Below are 23,027 nucleotides of genomic sequence, written 5' to 3'. Positions count from 1 at the left end.
AAATGGTGGGATTTGATAAAAGCGTTGGGAAATCTGTGATATTTATTTATTTACTTATTTTTTAAATAATTTCCTTGACAGTGGTCTTGGCAATGAATTTTTTTATTATGTTATGTTAATCACCATACATTACACCATTAGTTTTTGATGCAGGGTTCCATGATTCATTGTTTGTGCATAACACCCAGTGCTCCACGCAGAACGTGCCCTCCTCAATACCCATCACCAGGCTAACCCATCCCCCCACCCCCCTCCCCTCTAGAACCCTCAGTTTGTTTCTCAGAGTCCATCGTCTCTCATGGTTCGTCTCCCCCTCCGACTTACTCCCCTTCATTCTTCCCCTCCTGCTATCTTCTTCTTTTTCTTTTTTCTTAACATATGTTGCATTATTTGTTCAGAGGTACAGATCTGTGATTCAACAGTCTTGCACAATTCACAGCGCTCACCATAGCACCTACCCTCCCCAATGTCTATCACCCAGCCTCCCCATCCCTCCCACCCCCCACCATTCCAGCAACCCTCAGTTTGTTTCCTGAGATTAAGAATTCCTCGTATCAGTGAGGTCATATGATACATGTTTTTCTCTGATTGACTTATTTCACTCGGCATAACACCCTCCAGTTCCATCCATGTCGTTGCAATTGGCAAGATCTCATTCCTTTTGATGGCTGCATAATATTCCATTGTGTATATGTACCACTGCTTCTTTATCCATTCATCTGTCGAGGGACATCTGGGCTCTTTCCACAGTTTGGCTATTGTAGACATTGCTGCTATAAACATTGGGGTACATGTACCCCTTCGGATTCCTACATTTGTGTCTTTGTGGTAAATACCCAGTAGTGCAATTGCTGGATCATATGGTAGCTCTATTTTCAACTGTTTGAGGAACCTCCATACTGTTTTCCAGAGTGGTTGCACCAGCTTGCATTCCCACCAACAGTGTAGGAGGGTTCCCCTTTCTCCACATCCCCGCCAACATCTGTCGTTCCCTGACTTGTTAATTTTAGCCATTCTGACGGGTGTGAGGTGGTATCTCATTGAGGTTTTGATTTGGATTTCCGTGATGCCGAGCGATGTTGAGCACTTTTTCATGTGCCTGTTGGCCATGTGGATGTCTTCTTTGGAAAAATGTCTGTTCATGTCTTCTGCCCATTTCTTGATTGGATCATTTGTTCTTTGGATGTTGATGTTGAGTTTGATAAGTTCTTTATAGGGCGCCTGGGTGGCTCAGTTGGTTAAGCGACTGCCTTCGGCTCAGGTCATGATCCTGGAGTCCCAGGATCGAGTCCCGCATCTGGCTCCTTGCTCAGCAGGGAGTCTGCTTCTCCCTCTGACCCTCCCCCCTCTCATGCTCTCTCTCTCTCTCTTTCTCTCAAATAAATAAATAAATAAAATAAAATAAATTTAAAAAATTAAAAAAATAAGTTCTTTATAGATTTTGGATACTAGCCCTTTATCTGATATGTCATTTGCAAATATCTTCTCCCATACTGTCAGTCGTCTTTTGGTTTTATTGACTGTTTCTTTTGTGTGCAAAAGGTTTTTATCTTGATGACATCCCAATAGTTCATTAAATCTGTGATATTTAAATAGAGGGAAAGATGGTATGAGAAAGTGGCCTCTGTATTGGAGGGACACTGAGAAAATGTCTTAGATGAAAGGTCCCATGGGGCAATAATGAGACTCAAGACTCAAGAGACAGTTGTAACCAGCCTCATACACTGGGGGGTCAGGCCAAGGGGACAGTTTGCATTTCTAGCTCTGCCTCTTACGAGCTGACCCAGGGCCTCTGAACCGCAGTTCCTTCACCTGTAATGGGCATAATTTACAAGTTTGTATGTGAAACACTTTGAACTTTATATTGTGATTCATGGGCAGTGGTATAACAATAATAACTACTGTTATTATTGAATGGATTTTTTATTGAGCAGAGGTATGGCATTATAGAAGCAAGAGAAGCTGGGGTGGGGGAGAGGAGGAACAGGGTTAGGGCAGCAGGTGGGGAAGTGAACTCAGCTAAGGGGTAATTAGGGTCTGGGCCAAGGGGTTTCCCAGGAAGAAGGATGGCAGGGGATGTCTCTGTGTCTTCTGGGGTTAATTTGTGCATTGCCTTTTGGAAAGCTTTGATTTCAGTAAGAATCACTTGTTTCACCGATGGTCAAAGAAAATAAGCCTGAAAGCCTTAGTGGGTGGAGGTCACCCCTTCTGGGGCCAAATCCTGCAGCTGCCGATATCCCAAATTCACATACCAATGCAGAACCCCAAATACTGCTCTGTGGCTGAGGCTGATCTTTACCATTATATGCCGCATTAAAAGTTATTCATCCACGTGCTGTGGCAACTCAAGCTTGGGATTGTTACTAAAAGGAACTGAAATTAAGTCTTAGATTTCTCTAGAACAGCTCTTGAGTAGCTGGGGAAGGGAGCTGAGAATAGTCCACCTGAGACATTGCCCTGGATCTGTCTTACTTTCCACAGAAACTGGGCAGGTTACTGAGCTTTTCCGGATGTTAGCACCCAAGTCTAAAAATGGAGGGTTTTGACTAGGCCAAACGCTCATTAAAGTTACTTCTAGTTCTAATGTCCACTGACTCCAGAAGCTGTTCTAGCTCGCGGCATTTGTTGCTGGGGCTGTGCCTTCGGTGACAGATTTTTAGTGTTCATCAGCGGCCGCAGGCTCAGCAGACCTGACCAGGTAGAGAGTGCTGGGGCGATGGCTGCTGGGGGCCGCTGGAGGGCCTCTGGTGGGCCGCTGGTGTCAGAAGCAGCTCTCTCCTCCCTGATATAGCACTGATTGGCCTTTGTTTTAATTGCCTCCATCTTCAATTGCTTTTCTATATCATTTTGCTTAATTTGGAAGAATTTTTTTTAATGAGCTTGAATGATCTAATTGGGCCTAAATGTGATTTCCTTATAGCATTGTTTATTGGTGTGTAAATAGTCAGCAGATCCCAGAACAAGTTATACATACAGTGGGAAGCAACAAATGGTTTTGGGAGGAGTTCAAGTTGCTCGTAATTATTATGGGACCTTGGAAGTACAAGGTCCTGAATTTATTTATTTAACCTGAATTTATTAATCATTCTTTATAACAATTGATACATAACTTTTGAAAATACTAATAGATATAAGAAATCATATTTTTAGGGGTTTTTTTTGGTTACATACGTGTTACATGAGTTTGCTTTTGCAATAAACTATTAAACAATTGGAAGCATATAAGATAAAAAGTGAAAATCCTTTTTAGTCTTCATAATCCCACTCTTTTTCCGAAGATGATCCCAGTTAACCATGGATATGTACGCATTCCAGGTGTTCTTCTATGTATCGACATACATGCGTGTGACGGGTTACGGATTGGCAAAGGTGTGTGCAGGTGGGGTTCACTGTACACGCTGCTCTATAGCGTTCTGTTGACACTTTGCTCTTCATCGCGGTGACCCTGTCCCTTCAACCATACAGACCAATCCTACACTGTTACTTGTAATAATCTAACCAGTCCACTGCAGACAGTTCTCCAGTTTTGATCGTACGCAATACTGCATGGAACGGTCGTACGTGTATCTGTGTTAGATGTGACTACAATGTTTGGTGGTTGCTGGGAGCTGTAATCGTCAGGCGAGGGTCACACATCTCAGATTGTCACACACACTGTCCATTTCTGTAGGGCGTGGTGTTCCCATCACCGCCATGCAAGCCTGTGTGCGTTCCCCACCCCCCATGGACAGGTGTACCTACCAATACCCTGTCCTTGGCATCGGGGTCCAGCTAGCTCTCACTAAAAGCCCACAATGGGAAAGGAGTTTCCTTTCCAATGAGGTGGTGGCTTCAGATATGGGTGTAAGCGTGGGAATACCTAGTAATCAGAAGATAGCTGGAGACATTCCGAGGAGCCGTCCTGCACAGAGAATCCACAGGAAATACTAAGGTTGTACACAAGGTAGAGTTGGACCTTCTTAATTCTCAAAAATACATGGCAACACTCAAAAGGATGGAGTTTTGGGGCAAATATGTAACAGTTTAAATGGAAAATGCATGATGAAGAGGTGCATCAACATTTTTAAAAAATGACAAGCAGGAAGATTTCAAGACCTGCGTGCGTTCTGATGTCCCGTGAGTCCATCTGGAGAGACCCTTGTCCGCTCACTGACCTGTCCGTGTTCCGTCTTACCTTCCTCGTCATCTTTGTCTCCTGATGATGATCTCTTGTTTTTCTCTGAAAAACTGAAAATGGACCTAAATTTCTAAAACAAAGAATACAAGCAAGGGAGTGGATTTACTAAAATATCTTGAATTTGGCACAAAGGGAAACAATTCCTGTATTCAAGCAGGAAGGATTGATGGAGAGCCTACTATGTACAAGCAATTTACTCCTCTCCACGCCATCCCTGGGGGGTGGGATCTCATTCTATGAACAGGGACAGATGAGGCAGCTCGGGGAGGAGGCGGGCAGCCGCAGGGAGCATCCGCGGAGTCTGTGACCCCTACAACACACTAGTCTCTTCACACTCAAGCACACCGAAGTCCTTTTAAAGACAGGTTTTCCTGTTCAGAGAATATTGAGCATGGGTCCAGGAGAGCAAACAAAACCAGGTCATTGGACTTTGGATTCATTCCTGGAGACTCACCTGAGCCTCTGTGTCTGCTCGCTGAGAAGGATTTACCCCTACCTGCCTTATGAGGAATTGTCTGTCTCCTATTGTTCAATGTTGTAAGTCTGAGGAGGAGCACTGTCAAAACATGTCCCTCATTTTTTAACCAATCTCACATAGAACTTTTAGGGAGAAAAAAAGGCAAGAGACATTTCCTCTGGTAGATAATCCTGTAACAGTGACTCAGATTGCCAAAGAGACACCTGCGTGTGTCATTTAAACACAACTGAGTTAATCAGAAGGTCTCTCTGACATTAAGAAACCTCAGGAAAGCAAAGACACAGGGACCGGACCCCCAAACCCAAGGGGCTGGCACCTGCTGGGGACATCCCGGTGGAAGGGCAGGTGCACCCAGGCAAGAGGTCAGTGCCCTCCCGTGGTCGGGATGTCCTGCAGCAGAAAGGCATTTGTAGGGTGATTCCTGGGGCCACTTAGCCACCATTCAAAGGTGTAGATGGTACACCCACTCTATAAACAAACTTAGTGAGTACACGAAACAGGAATGGTGCTCTTCTCCTGCAAACAGTTCCCTGGCCGGGAATTTATATCCAGTGGCAGAGCAAGGCAGGGGAACTCCAAGTATTTGGGCTTTGGGGAGTCAAAGGAAATGCTTTTCATTTTTATCCTGGCCCTATAATTGTCTGAGAGAGAACCTGAATTCAGAGAGGTTCAATGACCCCAAAATGTTCATACCAATATTGGCTAAATGGCTCTTGCTTATCCAGAAATAATGTATAAGCATGACAGTCTGTAGGTTCACTAATATTGCATGAACATAATTATTATATTTTAAACCATTATATTATGATTTCAAAATCAATAATATCAAGCTTCTATGTAACTTTCTTAGTAGGATCTGGTGGAAAGAGCAGGCATGGGTTTCAGAAAGTCAAAATAGTGGAGGCTGGATTGCAATAGCCACTAAGCACACGTTTGTCTTCAACAGCCCTGTGTCCAGCTGCTGAGTACCTGTATGTGCTCCCAGCTCCATCTTGCAAGGGTGAGGGCTCTGAACGCTGAGCTTTAGTGACCAGAGTGCAAGGCTGAGGATGCAGGAGACATTGCTGTTCATCCCAGACGGATGCTCACCTCCAAATCTAGATGGTCGGAAGGTGGTGTGTCTGGTGTGAGGAGGTATGGGGGGCACTTGCTTCTGTCACATAAAAGTTAAGTTTACAAATCATACTGTAAGTAAAAGAATGGTTCGTGTTGAGAAGAATTTCCTGCATTTGTATTATGTGTGCACGTGTGTGCATGCATGTGGGCATGTGTGTGTACGTGCCTACCTATTTGTGTGTGTTTTGAGTATTGGCGGTCAGGAAAAGACCATAAAACACACTGTTCTCCTCAAAGATTTTCTAGTATAGATGGCTTTGGGTTGCTATAAATAAAACCACAGGTCATAATTTGTATTAAAAGCTTTACCTGTTTAAAAATGTTACATAAGAACTCCAAACTAATGAGTCTTGACTTTGATACACAGAAAAATACACTTACTCCCATTTTATTTTTCAACCTTGATTTTTCAGGGTAATTTTGAAACCTTTCTAGCTCCGTGTGCATATTTCCAAATTATTCTGTTCTTTATGTGTTTGTTTTGGTAAATTCTTATTAGGGAAAATAATAACATTGGTTATGGTTGCATTTTATTGGCTGCCTGTGAATTTCCTAGGAAACTGCGTCTTATCTTATTTCACACCCCACCTGCCAAGTATGCTGAGTATCTCCTTTATTGTGAGGTAACACGCAGGAAGGGAAGTACAGTATCTTTTAGAGGATTTATGGTAATGCTGCAGAATGTAGCTGATGGTAAACAGCGCGGAGCCCTCGGGGTCTCTTCATTTGCCTGACACACTTCACTGCTGCCCATTAACACTTCTCTGTTATTTGCCATAGACTCAATTTAATGAGCGTCTCTGAATTTGGAGGTTTGCACCAGAAACAATAGCTTTAAAACAAGACACCTAGCTCTCTCCACTTTCTGATATTCTGTCCATCTTTTTTTTAAACAAAATAAATTCTCTCTTTGACAGTGTAGTTTGAAATGACCTGGATATTTTCTTTTCCAATTAGAATAGTCAATAATTCCTAATCCTGAGACAATATTGCAGAAAACCCAGATAGAGAGTTAATAAATTCAAAATTTTCATTAATGAAGATAACGTCTTTTGTGTTCTTCCCCTAAAATAAAATTGAGTTGACATCTAGAAAAACCCTTGTCATCAACAGACTGTGTTTTGTTATGAGTGAAATCATATTATTTCCAAGAAACAGTTACACATCTCAAATATTTCTCACTTATTAAACTGTTTCTTAATTGCATCGAAGTGTTAAAAAGGCAATAATCTTACAAATTGGCTGGTAATTGGTCAATCTAAATATTACGTGCCCTTAGTTTTACCTTCAAACCTAGAGATGTATTTAAAAACTGTTAAAAATCTTGGATTTCAAAGTAACTTAACTGAATGTTTAAAAGCATTTTCTACTCATCCGTCATGGCCTTTCCTATCAGTTTCTGAGTAAAATCGTTACACACGTCTTCATGAGTGTGTTACTATCATGTATGAGTAACGCACTTTAAATGGAGCTTCCTGTCGTCGGGCCGCCACACAAAGGAGCACGTGCCCATCAGCCCCTCCCCTGCAGTTAGTGATGTTGTGCTGTTGTTGTTCTGCCCTCTAGAAAATGAACCCAAGGGAGAATTGGTGAAGTCACGTCGAGGGGGCGTCTCCAACTCTGACCTACTGAGGAAGCAGATCGGGTCCAAGGAGCACCCTGGGCAACTGAGTGCAGGTACCAGCCGCGGCAGCGCTGGGGGGCATGGACAGGGGTCCTGTCTCCTGGGTCCTCCCCATCTGCTGCTCCGACTCACCACTCTTCCCGGTTTCCTGGTGCTTCCTGGCTTCCGGGGGGGGGGCAGTTAAAAGTTCTGTTGTATATCGGCTCCCAACAGACAATTCATGCTGACAAGAGCCATTGACAGTTAAATTAGATGATGCATTTGTTATTCTTGCCACTAACACTGCATCGGGTGGGGCAGGCTGTGCGTCCTTCTGAGTGCTGTGAGGTGTCCTGGGGATTGCTAGTGGCGGGAAGTGGTCCTGGGACCCTCGAATGGAAACGCTTCATTTTGAATCATAGCCAAAAAATCCACACTTGCTGCAGAAGTAAGTGCTTTGTAAAGTTCATCAGTTATGGTTTGGAGAGTTGGGGGGGGGGGTTGACTGATTGCTGCCCAGGCAGCACATGTATTTTTAGAGAATCTCATAAGCTGGAGGTTGACATGATCGTAAATGTGAGTAAAATCTCGCCTCTGTGAAGTCTCCGCTCCTGAATGCACACATGGAACTGTTGTCTAAAGCTCTGGTATTATCCTCTCAATGCCCACATTCGGGAGTCCATCTTACACATGTTGCTTTGCTGGAGAAAACGAAGGCGACTCTGGTGGGATGGTAATTTCTTAGGACGCTCCATGAGGGAAACTCTGGCATGCCGCTTAAGGTTCACTGTGCAATAGTAATTTGTCCGTCTGCCGACAACCATTTGCCTGTCTGATGACAGAACTACTCCACGGAGATTAGGGCTGTTGTTGGTTTCCATATGCTGCCGCCCTGTGGGTGCTGCCATCTTTATGGGCTTTATGAACGAGCGTAATAGGTCACAGTTGTTCTGATTGTTTTCTAAACTCTACCCTTTTCCCTTTCCCTGAAGAACCCATTGCACCCATCAGTTGGGTTTTGGAAAGGCATTATGTTTAATCATCATTTCCCTGGAGTTTTTAAAAACCTACTCACATTGAGCATTAAAGTCCTACTTGACTTTAAAGTCAGTTCAAGTTTCTGGATTGTAGGTGCATCACAGATAGAGGCTATGTTGTAGTCATAAGCTAAAGAATATTTAATGGAATATTTTACATGGGTCTAATTTTTAAACGTGGATTCATTGAATTGGCACTTCTGGCTTGGAGTTAAACGTGCACATTGAAATGATGATTATCAGTGCAGTGTCCTATAAAGCATTCAAACACAAATCTCACCATGAATTAGTGAAATGAAACAAATAAGAGTAAGAATAAGCTAGTTTTCAAAGAGAAATCCATGTCTGCACCCAACAGCCTGGGCCTTGCATAGGCTTCTCGGTTGAGGGACAGCAGCTGACAGTGACAAGAGAGATGAGACTCCAAGGTCCCAGCCAGCCCTGGTCTCCTGTTTGGACTCTCAGTCACCAGCCCGTGTGTCCGCAGCCATCACCCAAACAGGCCCTGGCGTTGCGAGGTCTCCGGGGAGAAGGGGGGCGTGGCGGGCCCCTGACCATCCCCGCAGGCTCCAGACCAGGCCAGTGGTAGTAATAACAGCGGGAGCACAGCCTGTACTTGTGCGATTCACTGCGGAGTATTTCACGTGTGCACTAAATATCGGCATCTCTCCCCGGCAGAGCCTTGGTGGTCACACACATGATGTCAGTGTGGAAAGCTCTGCAAAAGCACCAGTAACGCTTGCATATGCATCCTCTGCGATTCCTGGGTAGTTCTCACCCGCTCTCTGGTCCTTTAAAGAGTCATCTTTGGTCCTGAGGGGATAATCAGTACATATTCACTGTGTGTATGTCATAAATACTTTAGTCCCTAGGTGATGAAATAAAGCAGCAAATTGAAATAAACAGAGTAGAATTCCAAGATAGGAATACTAATGTGTGAGCACAATAGCGTCCATGGGCAAAGGCTACATCTTCACATGACCACCTAGAAAATGAGAATGTGTAAGTCATCATGCTGCATAGATCAAAGTGCACAAGCTTTTTCTGTAAAGGTCCAGATAGTAAACATCATAGGTTTGTGAGCCTGGTGGCAAGTACAATACTGCCACAGACATATGTAAACAAATGGGCCTGGCTGTGTCCCAATAAAACTTTATTTACAAAACCAGCGGCAAGTGGATTTGGTCCTCAGATGGTAGTTTCCCAACCCATAGTAAATAACTAAATGAAGATGTCCTAAATAACCACAGTCATTTTTGGAAAATAGAATAGAACTCTTACTCTCTTTTCAAATTTTATTACTTGCAAACTCACACAATAGTGTCTAAAATTATTGTCTGCTGGCACGTTGCTCCACAGACAGGCCCATTGCTGAGTGCGAGCTCAGCAGTCAGGACACACTGGGAAGGAGCTGCAAGAAGGCCAAACTCTACATCTGTGGGTGTCGGGGCAGAACACGAGAAGCCTACGAGAGTGGAAGGGAAGAAAATTTTCTAATATTTCCAGGCCTACATCAACCTGCCCACCAAAAAAATATTTTTAAATCATCCTGAAAACTGTATGGATGTAAAATCAAGTGAAAACCAATACCCACAGGTATTGCCCCCACGTGGTCACACCGGGAGTTATGTGTCAAATCCCAGTGCCGGAAGAGCAACAATCCACTGGGTGCTCAGGGACGCTGGTGTTGTATACACCATCCACAACCAATGCCCCAGTGCAGGGCCTGGGCTTAGGACAGAGCAACACCACACAATCTGGTAAAACGTGATCCATTCAGTCTGCTTTCCCACGTACACTGTAACTCCAAAACAAAAATACAGAGAACACGGGAAATAAAATACCGAATAAAAAAGAGAATTATTTTAAATTGCAATAGATTTTACATCAGACGCTCGATAAAGGGATTAATCTTGAGAAAGACTTTAATGGTGCCATAGATTATTTTTTTAAAGGGCTATTTTATATGTGTCTCCAACTTATTTGGGATATGAATTAGTAGTATAAATCATTTAGTTAAAATGCAGAATATTAATTGATATTTTCCACTGAAACGGTTTGCTAGAATGCATGTATCTTTAAAGCAGCACTTTGACAATTAATACATTATTTCAGAATAGATCAGAACAGGAGAGAATGCATAATAGAAATTGATAGAAACACAAGTCACAGACATGGGTCAGCCAGGTTGCCCTAAGTAGTTAAGAAAGGAGAGGTCTGCTAGTTTCGCATGTAGTCAATGTCGGGCAGAAATTTGGGTATAATGTTGGAAGCAACAAGACCAGGGAACAAATCCCACTTCTGCCACACTATCTCTAACTTTGGAGAAGGTCCTTAACTCCTGGAATCTGAGCCTCAGTTTCCCCATAAGTAAAATGGGTATAATATATAGTTGCTTCTTAATAGGACCATCATAAGGATTAAATGAGATATAAGGTATATAAAGCACAGAATTTAGTAACTGAAACAGAAGATATTTCAGTATGTCAAGTATCTGTGCTGTTTTTGAAATGGGCAGTGGATTACCTTTTAAATTTTAGACAGAGGTGCCCTGATTCCTTTCCAGATTGTGACTCTCTGAGGAACAGCATCGCCAACGGGGTCCCCTGGTTCTGGGGCCTGGGGGTCAGCATTAGAAAGGGTTGAGGTGGATCCAGTCTCCCTGATTTCTGGGAACAAGCTCTTGGGAAAGGGATAGCTGCCGGCAGGCAGCCAATCCATGGACAATCCAGAAACATCACTGCTGGGTTTGACGTAAAACACACTCAGGAACTTCCCTCTCCGTCTTGCCATCTTGTATCCAAAGACTTTTGGTGTCAGCTTGGCATTCCGAGGGCGTGGGTGTTCTGACATGGAGACGTGTCCTGTTCATACTCCCAGCTCTTGGCACAGTGCTATAGCCATGTGCATCGTGCTGTTGACGTTGGTCTCAGCAGTGAATGCATGGGTTATTGCGCTGTGTGAAGGCTCATTATATGTTTGTAATACAGAGAAAGCTGATAGGGAATGACTGCTAGTACATGTTATTAAGTGTGAGAAGTAGGAGACAGACTCCCTGTATTGTAGCCCGATGGTTATGTAACAAAGGTATGAAATATATACATGGATACACACATACATATACACACATGCCTATCCATGTATACATGTGTGCATATACACATGTACATATACACATATGTATACACATGTGTACAACACACACATATGCACACAAACATACACACGTGCACATGCATACACACATGTAGGTACATACATATACACATATGCATGTGTGCATGTACTTATATGCACACGTATACATAGATATACATGCATGCGTGCACATGTATACATAGATACACATATGTATACATACACACATGCACATAATACACATACACACATACACGTACATATACACATGCATACATGTACACACATGCATATGCACACATACACACATATACATAGATACACATGCACACATGTACTTACACGCACACATATACACATACACATGTATGCACGTACATATACACATACATGCACGTACACATGCATATGCACACATACATATACATTGATACACATACGTACACATACACACATGCATATACATATACATGCACATACATGCATGCACACATATACACCTACATACATATACGCACAGATACATGCATATTTTTTTTTATTGGGGAGTCAAAGGTGGCAGGAAACTTGACTTCTCACCTTGTGTCATCAGTTTTCACTTATTTTCCTGGTGTGTGCCTGTAGTCCTACTTTAAATGAAACAGTGCATCCACTCAGGTGCCACCTTTGGCCTTGTCCACCAAACACCCAGCTCACGTGGAGCCTTACTAGGAGTCAGTCCTCGCTTTTCTTTGCTTGACCCCACACCGTCTTGCCAAGTGCCCACTCATAAATCTGAACCCACGAAGCTGAGGCCATCTGTTTTCTTGGGCTGTTCTAGTTCCATGTTTCTTTCAGGTACAAGTGAAGGGAGGACAGTTAATGGATATTTAAAGGAAATAGATGCCTATTTTTTTAATATAATGAATTATTCAATCAATGGCTGTAAATATCATCCAGTCACATAAATATGTGATTTTGTGCATTTATGCAACCCATTTTTGAATCTACTACATGCCTGAAATTACAGATAGAAAACATGGAATTACAGAACTCTGAAACCAAGTTGTTTATGTTTAACCATCTAAGGGACAGGGGTGCATGTATACCAAAAAAAAAAAAATTAACTACACACTGTGAGAAGAGCTATAAAAGTGGTATGTATAAAATAATAAAGTATAATGCAGGTAATACAGCCTCCAAAGTGGGTGAATCTAAGTATTCCTGGAGAAGGCAGGTAGGGTCCTATGGAATTAACACCCTGGCCATACTCCAAGGGTTCCTACACACTTTTCTAAGACACATGGATATTTTAGACTTAGCACCAGCCTCCAGAGACCCAGAGTCTCAGATTGGAAGCAGGAAAGGGTGTGGGCTCTGTGTGTTCTGTTTAAGTGCTGTGGACAGTGGGGACCATGGGTGAGTTTAAGGGAGGGAAGACATGAACCGACCTTCCCCTGATGAAGATGCATGAAGGGCAGAGTCAGGAAAGAGAACAGAAGGGGTCTGTTTAGAGTCCAGGGTCGTCAAGAGTCTCAGCCAGGGCAGGGCTGGTTGGGATGACGGTGCAGGTGTGTGTGCAGGCCATGGGGGAGGGTGTGCAAGCCAAGGAGACACAGATGTGGTGTGCCACCACTGGGGGGCGTGACTGCAAAGCACATGACCTCACAGCCCTGATGGAAGGGAGAGACCCTACGCTCCGACTCTTAGAACCTGTGTTTTCACCTGTAAAATCAGTGTACTGTTTTCGGCTTCACAGGGTTGTTGATGATGGCATAGAACAATGCACGTAGCTAGCACACATCTCAAGCTCTTTAAATTTTGGTTACTGTTGTTATGATTCATAAAGAACCAAGACACACTTGCTTCTCAGAAAGATTAAGGCAGAAGTAATCTGATTTACATCTGTGCTGTGCTTTCTGCTATTCAAATCAAAGTGCCTTCACTTTCCATGCAGCTGTGTCAAAATGAAGAGCATTCCATGAACTGATGTAGGAAGATTTCAAGGATACTTTGTTAAAGAGAAAAGCAAGATGCAGAAGAGAAGCAGAAATATGAACACACATACATATATTTGCTTGTATTTGCATAAAAATTCTAGAAGTGTAGACAAGAAGCTAATAGAAATGTTTATGTGAGTAGTTACTATACAGAAACAGGCAGGTCTGGGGGGGGCTTTTTTTATATTTACTTGTTTATTCCTTTCGCATTTATGTTTGAACCACGCAAACGGGAGGAAGGAGAGACACGAAGGGGAAGGATGGAGGGAGGGGCAGCGGAGATCCACAGCGGGAAACAGGAGGGAGGGAGCAAACGCAGGAAGGAGCAGAGACCGCCGTCTGGTGCCCTGGCCGCAGCACGCACATGGACTCACCTGTTCTCACCTGCTTCCCACGCTCCTCTCCTAAAATCCACTCAGTGATTTTACAGCCACTGTCGTACAACATATAAAATAAGAATCTACTTCATTTCTTATTCACTCAGTAATAGAGTTATAATTTAAAGTCTAAAGTCTTAACATTATTAAAAGAGTATATTCTAAAATAACCTTTAGGAAATAAGCCTGGGTGAGAACGAAGGGGAATAAAAGCAACAGCTGAAGGAGGAACTCCTCAGGTAAAGGAGGGACAGTGATTTGACACCTAAGTCATGTTTTAGACAGCAAGAGATCTACGGAGAACCTCGTAGGGATAATTGGAGGAGATATAAAGATGAATGTGAATCCCATGATATGATTGAAACAATATTAACTTCCTTTTGTGTTAAAATTACACCTAGGTTGGGGAAGAGAATGTGGTTTTTCTCCGTAAGAGGTAAATGTTGAGGACTTAGGTATGAGTGGTTGTGATACCTGTAGCCCACTTTCAAACGGTTCAGAAAACCATGTGTGTGTGTGCGCGTGCAGGGTGTGTGCATCTGGGTGCGTGTGTACATGTGTATGGTGTGCATCTGTTCGTGCGTATCTCTGTATGTGTGTATCTGTGTGTGTCCGCGAAGTGTGTGTATCTGTGTGCGTGTGTGTGTGTGTATGGTGTGCGTGTGTACATGTGTGTGTGCATTGGGTGTGTGCATCTGTTATTGTGTGTGCATGTGTATCTGTGTGTGTGCATGGGGTGTGCATATCTGTGTGCGTGTGTACGTGTGTATCTGTGTGTGTCCGTGGGGTGTGTGTATCTGTGTGTGTGTGTGCATGTGTATCTATGTGTCCGTGGGGTGTGTGCATCTGTGCGCGTGGGTACGTGTGTATCTGTGTGTGTGCATGGGGTGTGTGTATCTGTGTCCTTGTGTACATGTGTATCTGTGTGTGTACACGTGTATCTGTGTGTGTGCATGGGGTGTGTTTATCTGTGTGCATGTGTGCGTGTGTATCTGTGTGTCTGTGGGGTGTGTGAATCTGTGTGCGTGTGTACGTGTGTATCTCTGTGTATCTGTGTGTGTGTGCATATGTACCTGTGTGTCCGTGGGATGTGTGTATCTCTGTGCATGTGTATACATGTATCTGTGTGTGCGTGGGGTGTGTGCATCTGTGTGCGTGTGTACGTGTGTATCTGTGTGTGTCCATGGGGTGTGTGTATCTGTGTGCTTGTGTACACGTGTATCTGTGTGTGCATGGGGTGTGTGTATCTGTGTGCTTGTGTACACGTGTATCTGTATTTGTTCATGGGGTGTGCGTGTGTGCTTGTGTACACGTGTATCTGTGTTGTCCGTGGGGTGTGTGCATGTGTATGTGTGCTGTGTGTATCTTTCTGCATGTGTATGTGTGAGAGAGTGAGCATGTGTGGGGTGTGTATGAATGTGATTCATGTACCCCCTCCATACTTGGCAGTCTGTATAATATGGTCCATGAAGGCACAAGGTGACCTTACTGGACCCAATTTTCTTGAGTATTTATTCCTCAAACATTCATCTACAATGGTACCGACAGAGGGGCCACCTGGGTGGCTCAGTCAGTTCGGTGTCCGACTCCTGATTTGGCTCAGGTCATGATCTCACGGTTGTGGGATCCAGCCCCCAGTCAGGCTCTGTGCTCTGTGGGGGGCCTGCTTGAGATTCCTCCTTTCCTGTTGCCCCTCCCCCCTGCTCATGCACACACTCTCTCTAAAATAAATAAATAAATCTTTAAAAAATAATAAAATGTTACAGTCAAAGAGTAGGTCTCAAACTCTCCTTTACTTCTTAAGTGAAGGTAAATTGTCTGCTAGGTGGAATTTTTGGAAACCTGCTCCCAATACCCCAGGACGGCCGGCTCACCCTCCATGGGAGACTCACCCATGGTTTCACCTGACCAGCACTGACGACCCCTTATTTACAGGTGATGAAGAAGCAGCCCCTCTGCATGGAGAGACCTTTCCAAGTTCAGAGCATGTGTTCATGCAGAGATGCAAACGAACTTTGAATACAAGGTCATTTCCACTCTATCACATTGCATTTACTTGATTAATTGAAATAAACCTATTATAACAGGATGCTTAGTATGGTACTTTGCAGACAAGGGAATGCCTTTGTAAGGGCCCCAGGTACAGGAAATCCCACCTTTCAAGAAACAGTGCATGTGCTCTTCTGGAAAGTCCGCCTATCATCTAGCGACGGCTTATCTCTTTCTTCACATACTCTGAAATCCTAAGCGAAATGTCAAAATTTTATGAACACCATACTTCTTTCAGTTCACTCTCACACAGAAAACAAAAGGGACTGTTGGTCGGTCAGTGCTTCCGGAGAGTCCCCCTCCCCCGAGTCTCCACTACAGGGCAGTAAGCAGAGCAGAACACACACTCTTCATCAACCCTCAGGGGCTCGGGGTCAGGCGCTGGGGAGCTGGGACCCACGCAGGCCAACAGGGGAGCTGCGGAGGGACGCCGTTCCACGCCCTGCAAGCCACCTTCACCCAGACAGCGTGCCGAAAACCAGGCACAAGACTAGAAGGGATGTAACACTGATGGCATCAGGAAGTCAGAGCCTCGGGAGCTTCCTCCAAAGATCTAGAAAAGCCAAAGGGCAGGAAGGAAGGAAAGGAGAGAGGGACGGAGGGACGGACGGACGGAGGGAGAGCCGTGAAACGTAACAGTAGGGACCTCATTCTGCAAAGAAACAGATGAACAAGTAGAACCTACTTACCTGCATGGCCTCAAACGCTCAAATGCATTGTTGCATCATTATAATAAAGTAAAATAACTCCCTAATTAGCCAAGTTCACCAAGAAGGGCTAAATTGTGTTCACTATTCTCGGTTCAGGATCCATAAGATAATTATGTTTACATAAAATATACATGTGCATCTTTAAATTATAGAAGTCATCGTGTTTCTGTAGGGACGGCACTGAGATCGTGGTCCTTGCTTGAACAGGGTCCCATGTATGAGATTCCAGGGCAGGGAAGCATCCCTGTCTCCCCGTGAACAAGATAAGCAACAAGTTTGCTTTTTCCTTGTGCACGCTACAAAATGTGTTCTTGGTTGCATGTCCCCTTCGTTATGTACCTCCAATGATCCCTTGACAGATTGAGCCGAAGGATGACAGCATGGGATGTCAGAGTCATTTTGTTTGTTTGCATGTGTTTTGTTTTTTACTTTTCACCGCTATAAGCAGAGGATATAAATTCTATTTCAGTTATAAATCTTTCAAATGCTTTGTCAGAAACTCGCAGCTAATGATTTGCTCTTAGAGAAAATGTGAGTATGTGTGCCTTGAGCAGATAGGGTAACAGGTGGCCCTCCCAGCACATGGAAGGATGATAAGGAGGTCCCCCCACCCCCAGAACTTGGACAAGTGGCAAACCAAAGACCCCCAAGCACCTGTCAGAGTGGAAATCTGCTGAGCCGTGTGAGCCTGCTGGGCTGCCCCAGTGTTTTGCAAGATTCACCATCGTCTGAAATTGTCAAGATACACCAGGCAATTGAACAAGTGAACTCAGAAATAAAAGTCAAAGCCCAACACCACAGAAGCTCATTTCTTCCTCCTCTCACGGCCCAATGCAGTTCAGGCAGCCCCTCCATCCTGGGGCTCTGACATCTGAAACGTGTGGCCTTCCAGAAAGCAGTGGTCTTTGGGGGTTGTGCAGCATATTTGGGGCCAGGCTGACATGTTCCAGATCCTACCTGGAGAGGAGCTGAGAAGTAGAGAACCGCACCTCCCCCCCACAGCTGGTGGGCCCAGCCTGTGCCCACAGCCCTGCCAGGGTAGGCCAGCAACACCACCACCATGAGGACCGTCCATCACCACCGGTCACACGTCTGCCTGCCAGGGAGGGGCAAGGAGCCTGCTGAACCAAGTCTTCGGGTCTAGCTGTCATTTCTTCCTCAGACGCGTTTAGACGGATTCTCCCCTCACAGGTCAGTCTGTGAACTTGGAACTGGTGAGTGTGAGTCCGTCCTGAGAATAGACCACGCTGAGTATGCCTGTTCTGAGCACCCAGCCCTGAACCAGTTTCTCAGGAGCGTTCCCAGGACCATCTTCAGGAGAATCACCTTGGGTAATGTTTTCCCCACAGATTTATGATCTCCACTCAAGACCTTTACATCAGGATTTCTAGGAATAGGGTCTGAATATAAAATTTTTAACAAACACCCCACATAGTCTTATGTACGTTAATGAAGAGCTACTGCCCTAAACCAGAGCCTGATCATGGAGCTAGCGAGTTCCCTGCCTGCCAGGCTCCCTGGAGGCTGGCTTCCCTCCTTGGTCCTGCCTCACTCCCGGGGGCCCAGTGAGCCTATACACACACACACACACACACACACACACACACACACACACACACACACTTTAATTCCATCACCTGTGTCCTGGCAAATACAATTACTCATTCTTCTCTTTTTTAAAGATTATTTTTTGCAAGATTTAACACATGCACAGTGGTTGTGAGCCTTGATTGTGCACCCTGGAGCTTTGAGGACAGCACAGTGGTTGTGAGCCTTGATTGTGCACCCTGGAGCTTTGAGGACAGCACAGTGGTTGTGAGCCTTGATTGTGCACCCTGGAGCTTTGAGGACAGCAGGCTTGTTTCTGCTGGACCCCCCGCTCCTCTTACCTCCCCAAACATGATCATATGCTGAAGCAAACTCAAGTTAGTGTGCGACTTTATCTAGAAATGCTTCAGTATGAATTTCTAGAATATAAAGCCTCTTTTTGTAAAAGCATGATCCCCTTTTGAAACTTGTCATCAAACATCCGCTGAGGATCCAAAGTTCCCAGATTGTCTCACAAATTTATAGTTTTTTGTAAGATTTATTTATTTATTTGACAGAGAGACACAGCGAGAGAGGGAACACAAGCAGGGGGAGTGGGAGAGGGAGAAGCAGGCTTCCCGCCGAGCAGGGAGCCCGATGCGGGGCTCGATCCCAGGACCTCGGGATCATGACCTGAGCTGGAGGCAGACGCTTAACAACTGAGCCACCCAGGTGTCCCGAATTTATAGTTTTTTGAATCAGAATCCAAATCAAGTCCACAGTGCCTCTTGTTGAGATGTGACCCAGACCCTTCCTTCTCCCCTGGCCCCTGCCTATCGGTTGTGAAGCTGGGCCTCTTGTCTTGTAGAGGGTCCTGCAGTCCTGCCTCTGCTGGCTTCATCCCTGCAGTGTTGTTTAATCTGTTTGTCTGAACCCTGCATCTCCTACAAGCTGCTGGTTAGACTGGAGCCCCTTCAGGCTCAGATCGTTTTTCTGAGGGTCCCCTGCTACATCAGAGTGAGAAGGATGCACATGGCCTACGTCAGGCTGGCCCCCTCTGTGCAATGCTACCCTGGTCCGTGGGTGCCCGAGCTGTGCGGGTTACCGGCCTGAGCTCCATTAGAGAGTCACCCGTCAACCCTGTCCCCTGACGGCTGAAAATGATGCTCCATCGGTGCGTGTTGCCTCGTCCACCATTTCGTTAGGTTGACAAGATGGTGTTCTACCGTGTCTTCTTCATTTGTTAGGTGGAATGCTTCCATAAAGAAAATGTTCCTTCGTTAAGTATTGGCTCCTTTTGTACACAAAAACAAACAAAATTTTTCCTTCACTTTACCCGTTTCCCCATGATGATACCCTTCTCTTTCAACGAGGATTATGAATTCTAAGAAGTGAAAAGACATTTATTACAGCAAAAATCTGGTATCTCCTGAGGTTTGGCTTCTGTTTGCAAAGCTTACAGAGTCTTTTTTATGTACATACTAACATTGCTGATGGAAAAATAAGAATGAGCATTTTCTGGGTTAGAGGTCTGTGTGTTAGAGGTGTGCCGTGTTGTGGGCACAAGCTTTACTTCCTGACACTTCTCAACAACCCCGTGGGGTTGAGACGAGGAGTATCTCATCTGCCAACAAGAAATCGCGGACTGCCTCTCCCCCATGGTCATCCAGCTGGGAGATGCAGCCCTGGCTGCAGCCCGGGGGGCCCAGCGGGAGCACACCCTGCATCTGAGCCCTTCAGCTGCATTCACTCCCCACTTCCTGCATCTTTCTGAGAGAAAGACGGGAGACAATAAGTAGCAGAGAGAAGTGCAGCCCAACAGAAATGCAGGCTATCAGCAATGTCATATAAAGAGGGTAGGCACTTCAGGGTTTTTAAAGGTCATCTGATTGGTTAACAGGGCTGAAGATTGTGGGGGCTTTAATGTCCAGAAGTAGGTCCTGGCTTTCCCATCCTTACAAGAGAAGGCCTTGAGCCCACAGCAATGTGCAGGGCAACAGATGCCCACCTGCTGGAGCGTCCTACACTGGGATGAGCTGCTGGCTGCCCTGGCGTCTCGGCACAGGTGTGCAGGTGAGCAGGTACTGGCCTGGGCACCGTGCCTGCCTCAGAGGTGCCTCCCGCACTCCCAGAGCACCCATGGTCTGCGAAGGGAAGCCAGGCCTTGGTCCCTGGCCATACCTGCTGTGCAGGAACTAAAGGGAGTGTCCAAGCCTCAGTGGCACGCCTCTCACCTCCGTCTAATGCACACCTGAGCACTAATGAGAAGGCTTGCAGTGTCCACACAGGCCGGTCAGTATAGGTACCAGTGAGTGGAGCCTGAAGGATCTGTCCCACTGGACTATGGAGCCCATTCAGAGGAGCAATCTGCATGGGATTCTACGCAGACCACCTGTGCGTTCAGTTCAGGCAATTACACTGGACCAACAGCTCCATTATCGCCAGGCAGACAGCCCTCTGCTTCCCCAAGCACTTCTCTGGGCAGACATCCCGGCTTTGCCTGACTTTGGGGCAGAAGCTCTCCATGGTCCCCGAGCTGGCCGTTCACTAAAGCCATCTGTCCCGTTCGTTTGAGACAGAAGCAGAAGAACTCCTCCTTCCATGGTAAAAGAAGTTCTCTCAGATGTTAGGTTAGACCGCTCTCACTACAAAGGCTGTTCTTGTTGGTCGTGCCCAGTCCCAGGACAGCGGTAAACGACAGAATGCCCTATAGGTAAGGGTACCAATGGCGGTCCTTCAGCACCAAATGCCCCCTGCCCCAGGTGCTTCCACTGAACAGAGGCCTTAGCTCCACCTGCTCTGTCACCTGTCAGAAAAAGACAGGTGATCACCAATCACCACCATCCTCTGCCCAACACTGCACAGTGATGGCAATGCCTCTACGTCGGATTTCAAGCATGTACATGCGCAATGTGTGTTGTGTATCCATATGTACCTGTGTGTGGATGTGTATGTGCATGTGTGTGTGCACACCTGTGTGTGTGAGTCCATGTGCACCTGTGTGCGTGCATATTGTGTGTGGCAGGGGAATGAGAGGGGAAGCAGAGCCAGACCTCAATAAAAAGCTGCTATGTGTTACATAAATTCCAGCTGGAGTCAGGACAGTGTCCGAGCCTAGCAGAAGGCTCCCGCTCTTACACGCGCGAGTGTAAAGAAGGGGACTGCAGTGTATGTGTTTGATGGGCCCCTGCAGGTTTTCTGAAGAGCAGCCCAGGGATGACAGCCTGGAATATGCAAATTGTTGGTGAGGTGCCTGTGTGCCAAGCGTGCTGTTTCACACCTCCTTGGGAATCTGCCAAACCTTCTCTTACAGATTTTTTTTCCAGGAAACAACACAGGGAATAAGAAGCTTTTTTTTTTCCTTTTTCATCTGACTGGTAAGAGCCAAGGCGTCTTTAAGATTCATCTCATTGGCAACACTCCAAAGCCACCAGCCACGGGCACGGTGTGAGCTGGGCACGTCGCTCCTGCTCTGGCTTCTGGGACAGATGTGACTGGGGGAAGCGGACCTCGGGGGCAAAAACTACGTAAATGCAGCTGTCCGAGCTGCCGCCCGCCCCCCCAGCCCATGCACGGAGTCTCCATGAGGAGATCACTGGAGAGAACAGAGCGGAAGGGGCCAGGGACCCCGAAGCAGGGTGAGGATCTGAGGTGAGTCCCACTCAGAGTTCCACGCGAGCCTCATCTGCGGTCTGAGATGTTGAGCCTCGGGGGAGTGCGCACCATGGCCGAATTATCTGCTGTAGTTAGAACGGTACGGAAATAAAACCCAGTCTGTTCAGAAGGAGGCACGGACTTGACTCAGCTGCGTACAAAGTCCAGAGACCAGCCAGGGCCACAACAACCTCAGCAGGAAAAATAGTTCCAAGCCACTGATATTTTCTCTTGAAAGCAAAGCAAAGCAAAGCATCCATATCCTGTAAGAAAAACAGATAAAGTCACAAGAAGGGAGATGGTGGCATTTTTGCTCTTGTCTTTTCTCGTTTGAGCACCACCTGCATCGTTTGACCTTCTCATGGGCCTCTGACCTTGTCCATAAACAAAGTTATTAAGAAAGAGTGTTTTGTGAAAATCATAGTGAAATTGAAACTGTCACCAACAAACCAGTACTAACTGCAGTTCACTTCCCCTGGAAGCGACAGGAGCTCTGCGGAATAATGCGCTGTTGTTATTAAATGGCTGTTTGACAGAAGTCTAGTCCACGGGCAGATTCACTTTGCTTAATTACTTGGTAAAATTACGAGCCACCTGATATGTCCCTGTGAAAGTAATGAAGCAAAGTTAGGCACAGTAATAACGCACTGTATCTGGACTCACCACTTTTCCCTTTCCAAGTGCTTTCACGTATGCTATATAATTTCATTATATAGTTTTAAAAGCTGAGACGTAACCGAAAAAACAAACTAATGATTATTCTTATACCTTTAGACAGTGTCCTGGCCTGCTTTATTATTTATTTTATAAAACTGTCCGAATTCCCCGTGTCTGAGTGAATTCCCCGGCTCGGCGATGGAGCTGAGCTGTTCCCGCACCCCCATCCAGCGGGACGCCCATTTTGACCCAATGATGGCAGCACCATCTGGGGGCCACTGCGCCTGCATGAGACTGAGGGAAATCCTGCGATTTCCTCCCAAATTGAAAGAAACAAAAGGCAAAAAAGAAAAAGCTGATTTGTTTTGTTAGAGACCTTGAGAAGGTCCAGCTAGAACCCACTTATTTTTCCTCTTCTCGGGAGATGGTCCTGCTGCCCCGCATCTCTGCAGGGTCTCCAGATGAGCACTGTCCTCCTGGGGGCACCTCCTGTGACGTCAGCCCCCATCCCCCGGGAGCCCCTGC

General features: G+C 45.6%; 1 protein-coding gene across 17 annotated transcripts in view; it reads left to right on the top strand.

The window, feature by feature from the left end:
• The window catches only part of MYT1L (myelin transcription factor 1 like), a 418,463-nt gene that overhangs the window by 134,253 nt on the left and 261,183 nt on the right, over positions 1–23,027 (top strand). For 15 of the 17 annotated variants that reach the window (XM_073896929.1, XM_073896930.1, XM_073896934.1 and 12 more), the window contains one exon: positions 7,338–7,448. The exons of the other annotated variants lie outside the window; for them this stretch is intronic. The gene's annotated coding sequence lies outside the window, so the exon portion shown is untranslated. The remainder of the gene's footprint in view (positions 1–7,337; positions 7,449–23,027) is intronic. 17 annotated transcript variants of the gene reach the window in all.

This window comes from Callorhinus ursinus, unplaced genomic scaffold, assembly GCF_003265705.2.
Source record: "Callorhinus ursinus isolate GAN/ISIS: 27379988/994484 unplaced genomic scaffold, GSC_fseal_2.0 scaffold10, whole genome shotgun sequence".
NCBI classification, from domain to species: domain Eukaryota; kingdom Metazoa; phylum Chordata; class Mammalia; order Carnivora; family Otariidae; genus Callorhinus; species Callorhinus ursinus.
The sequence above is the reverse complement of the archived record's forward strand: the minus strand, read 5'-3'. Positions and strand labels throughout refer to the sequence as shown.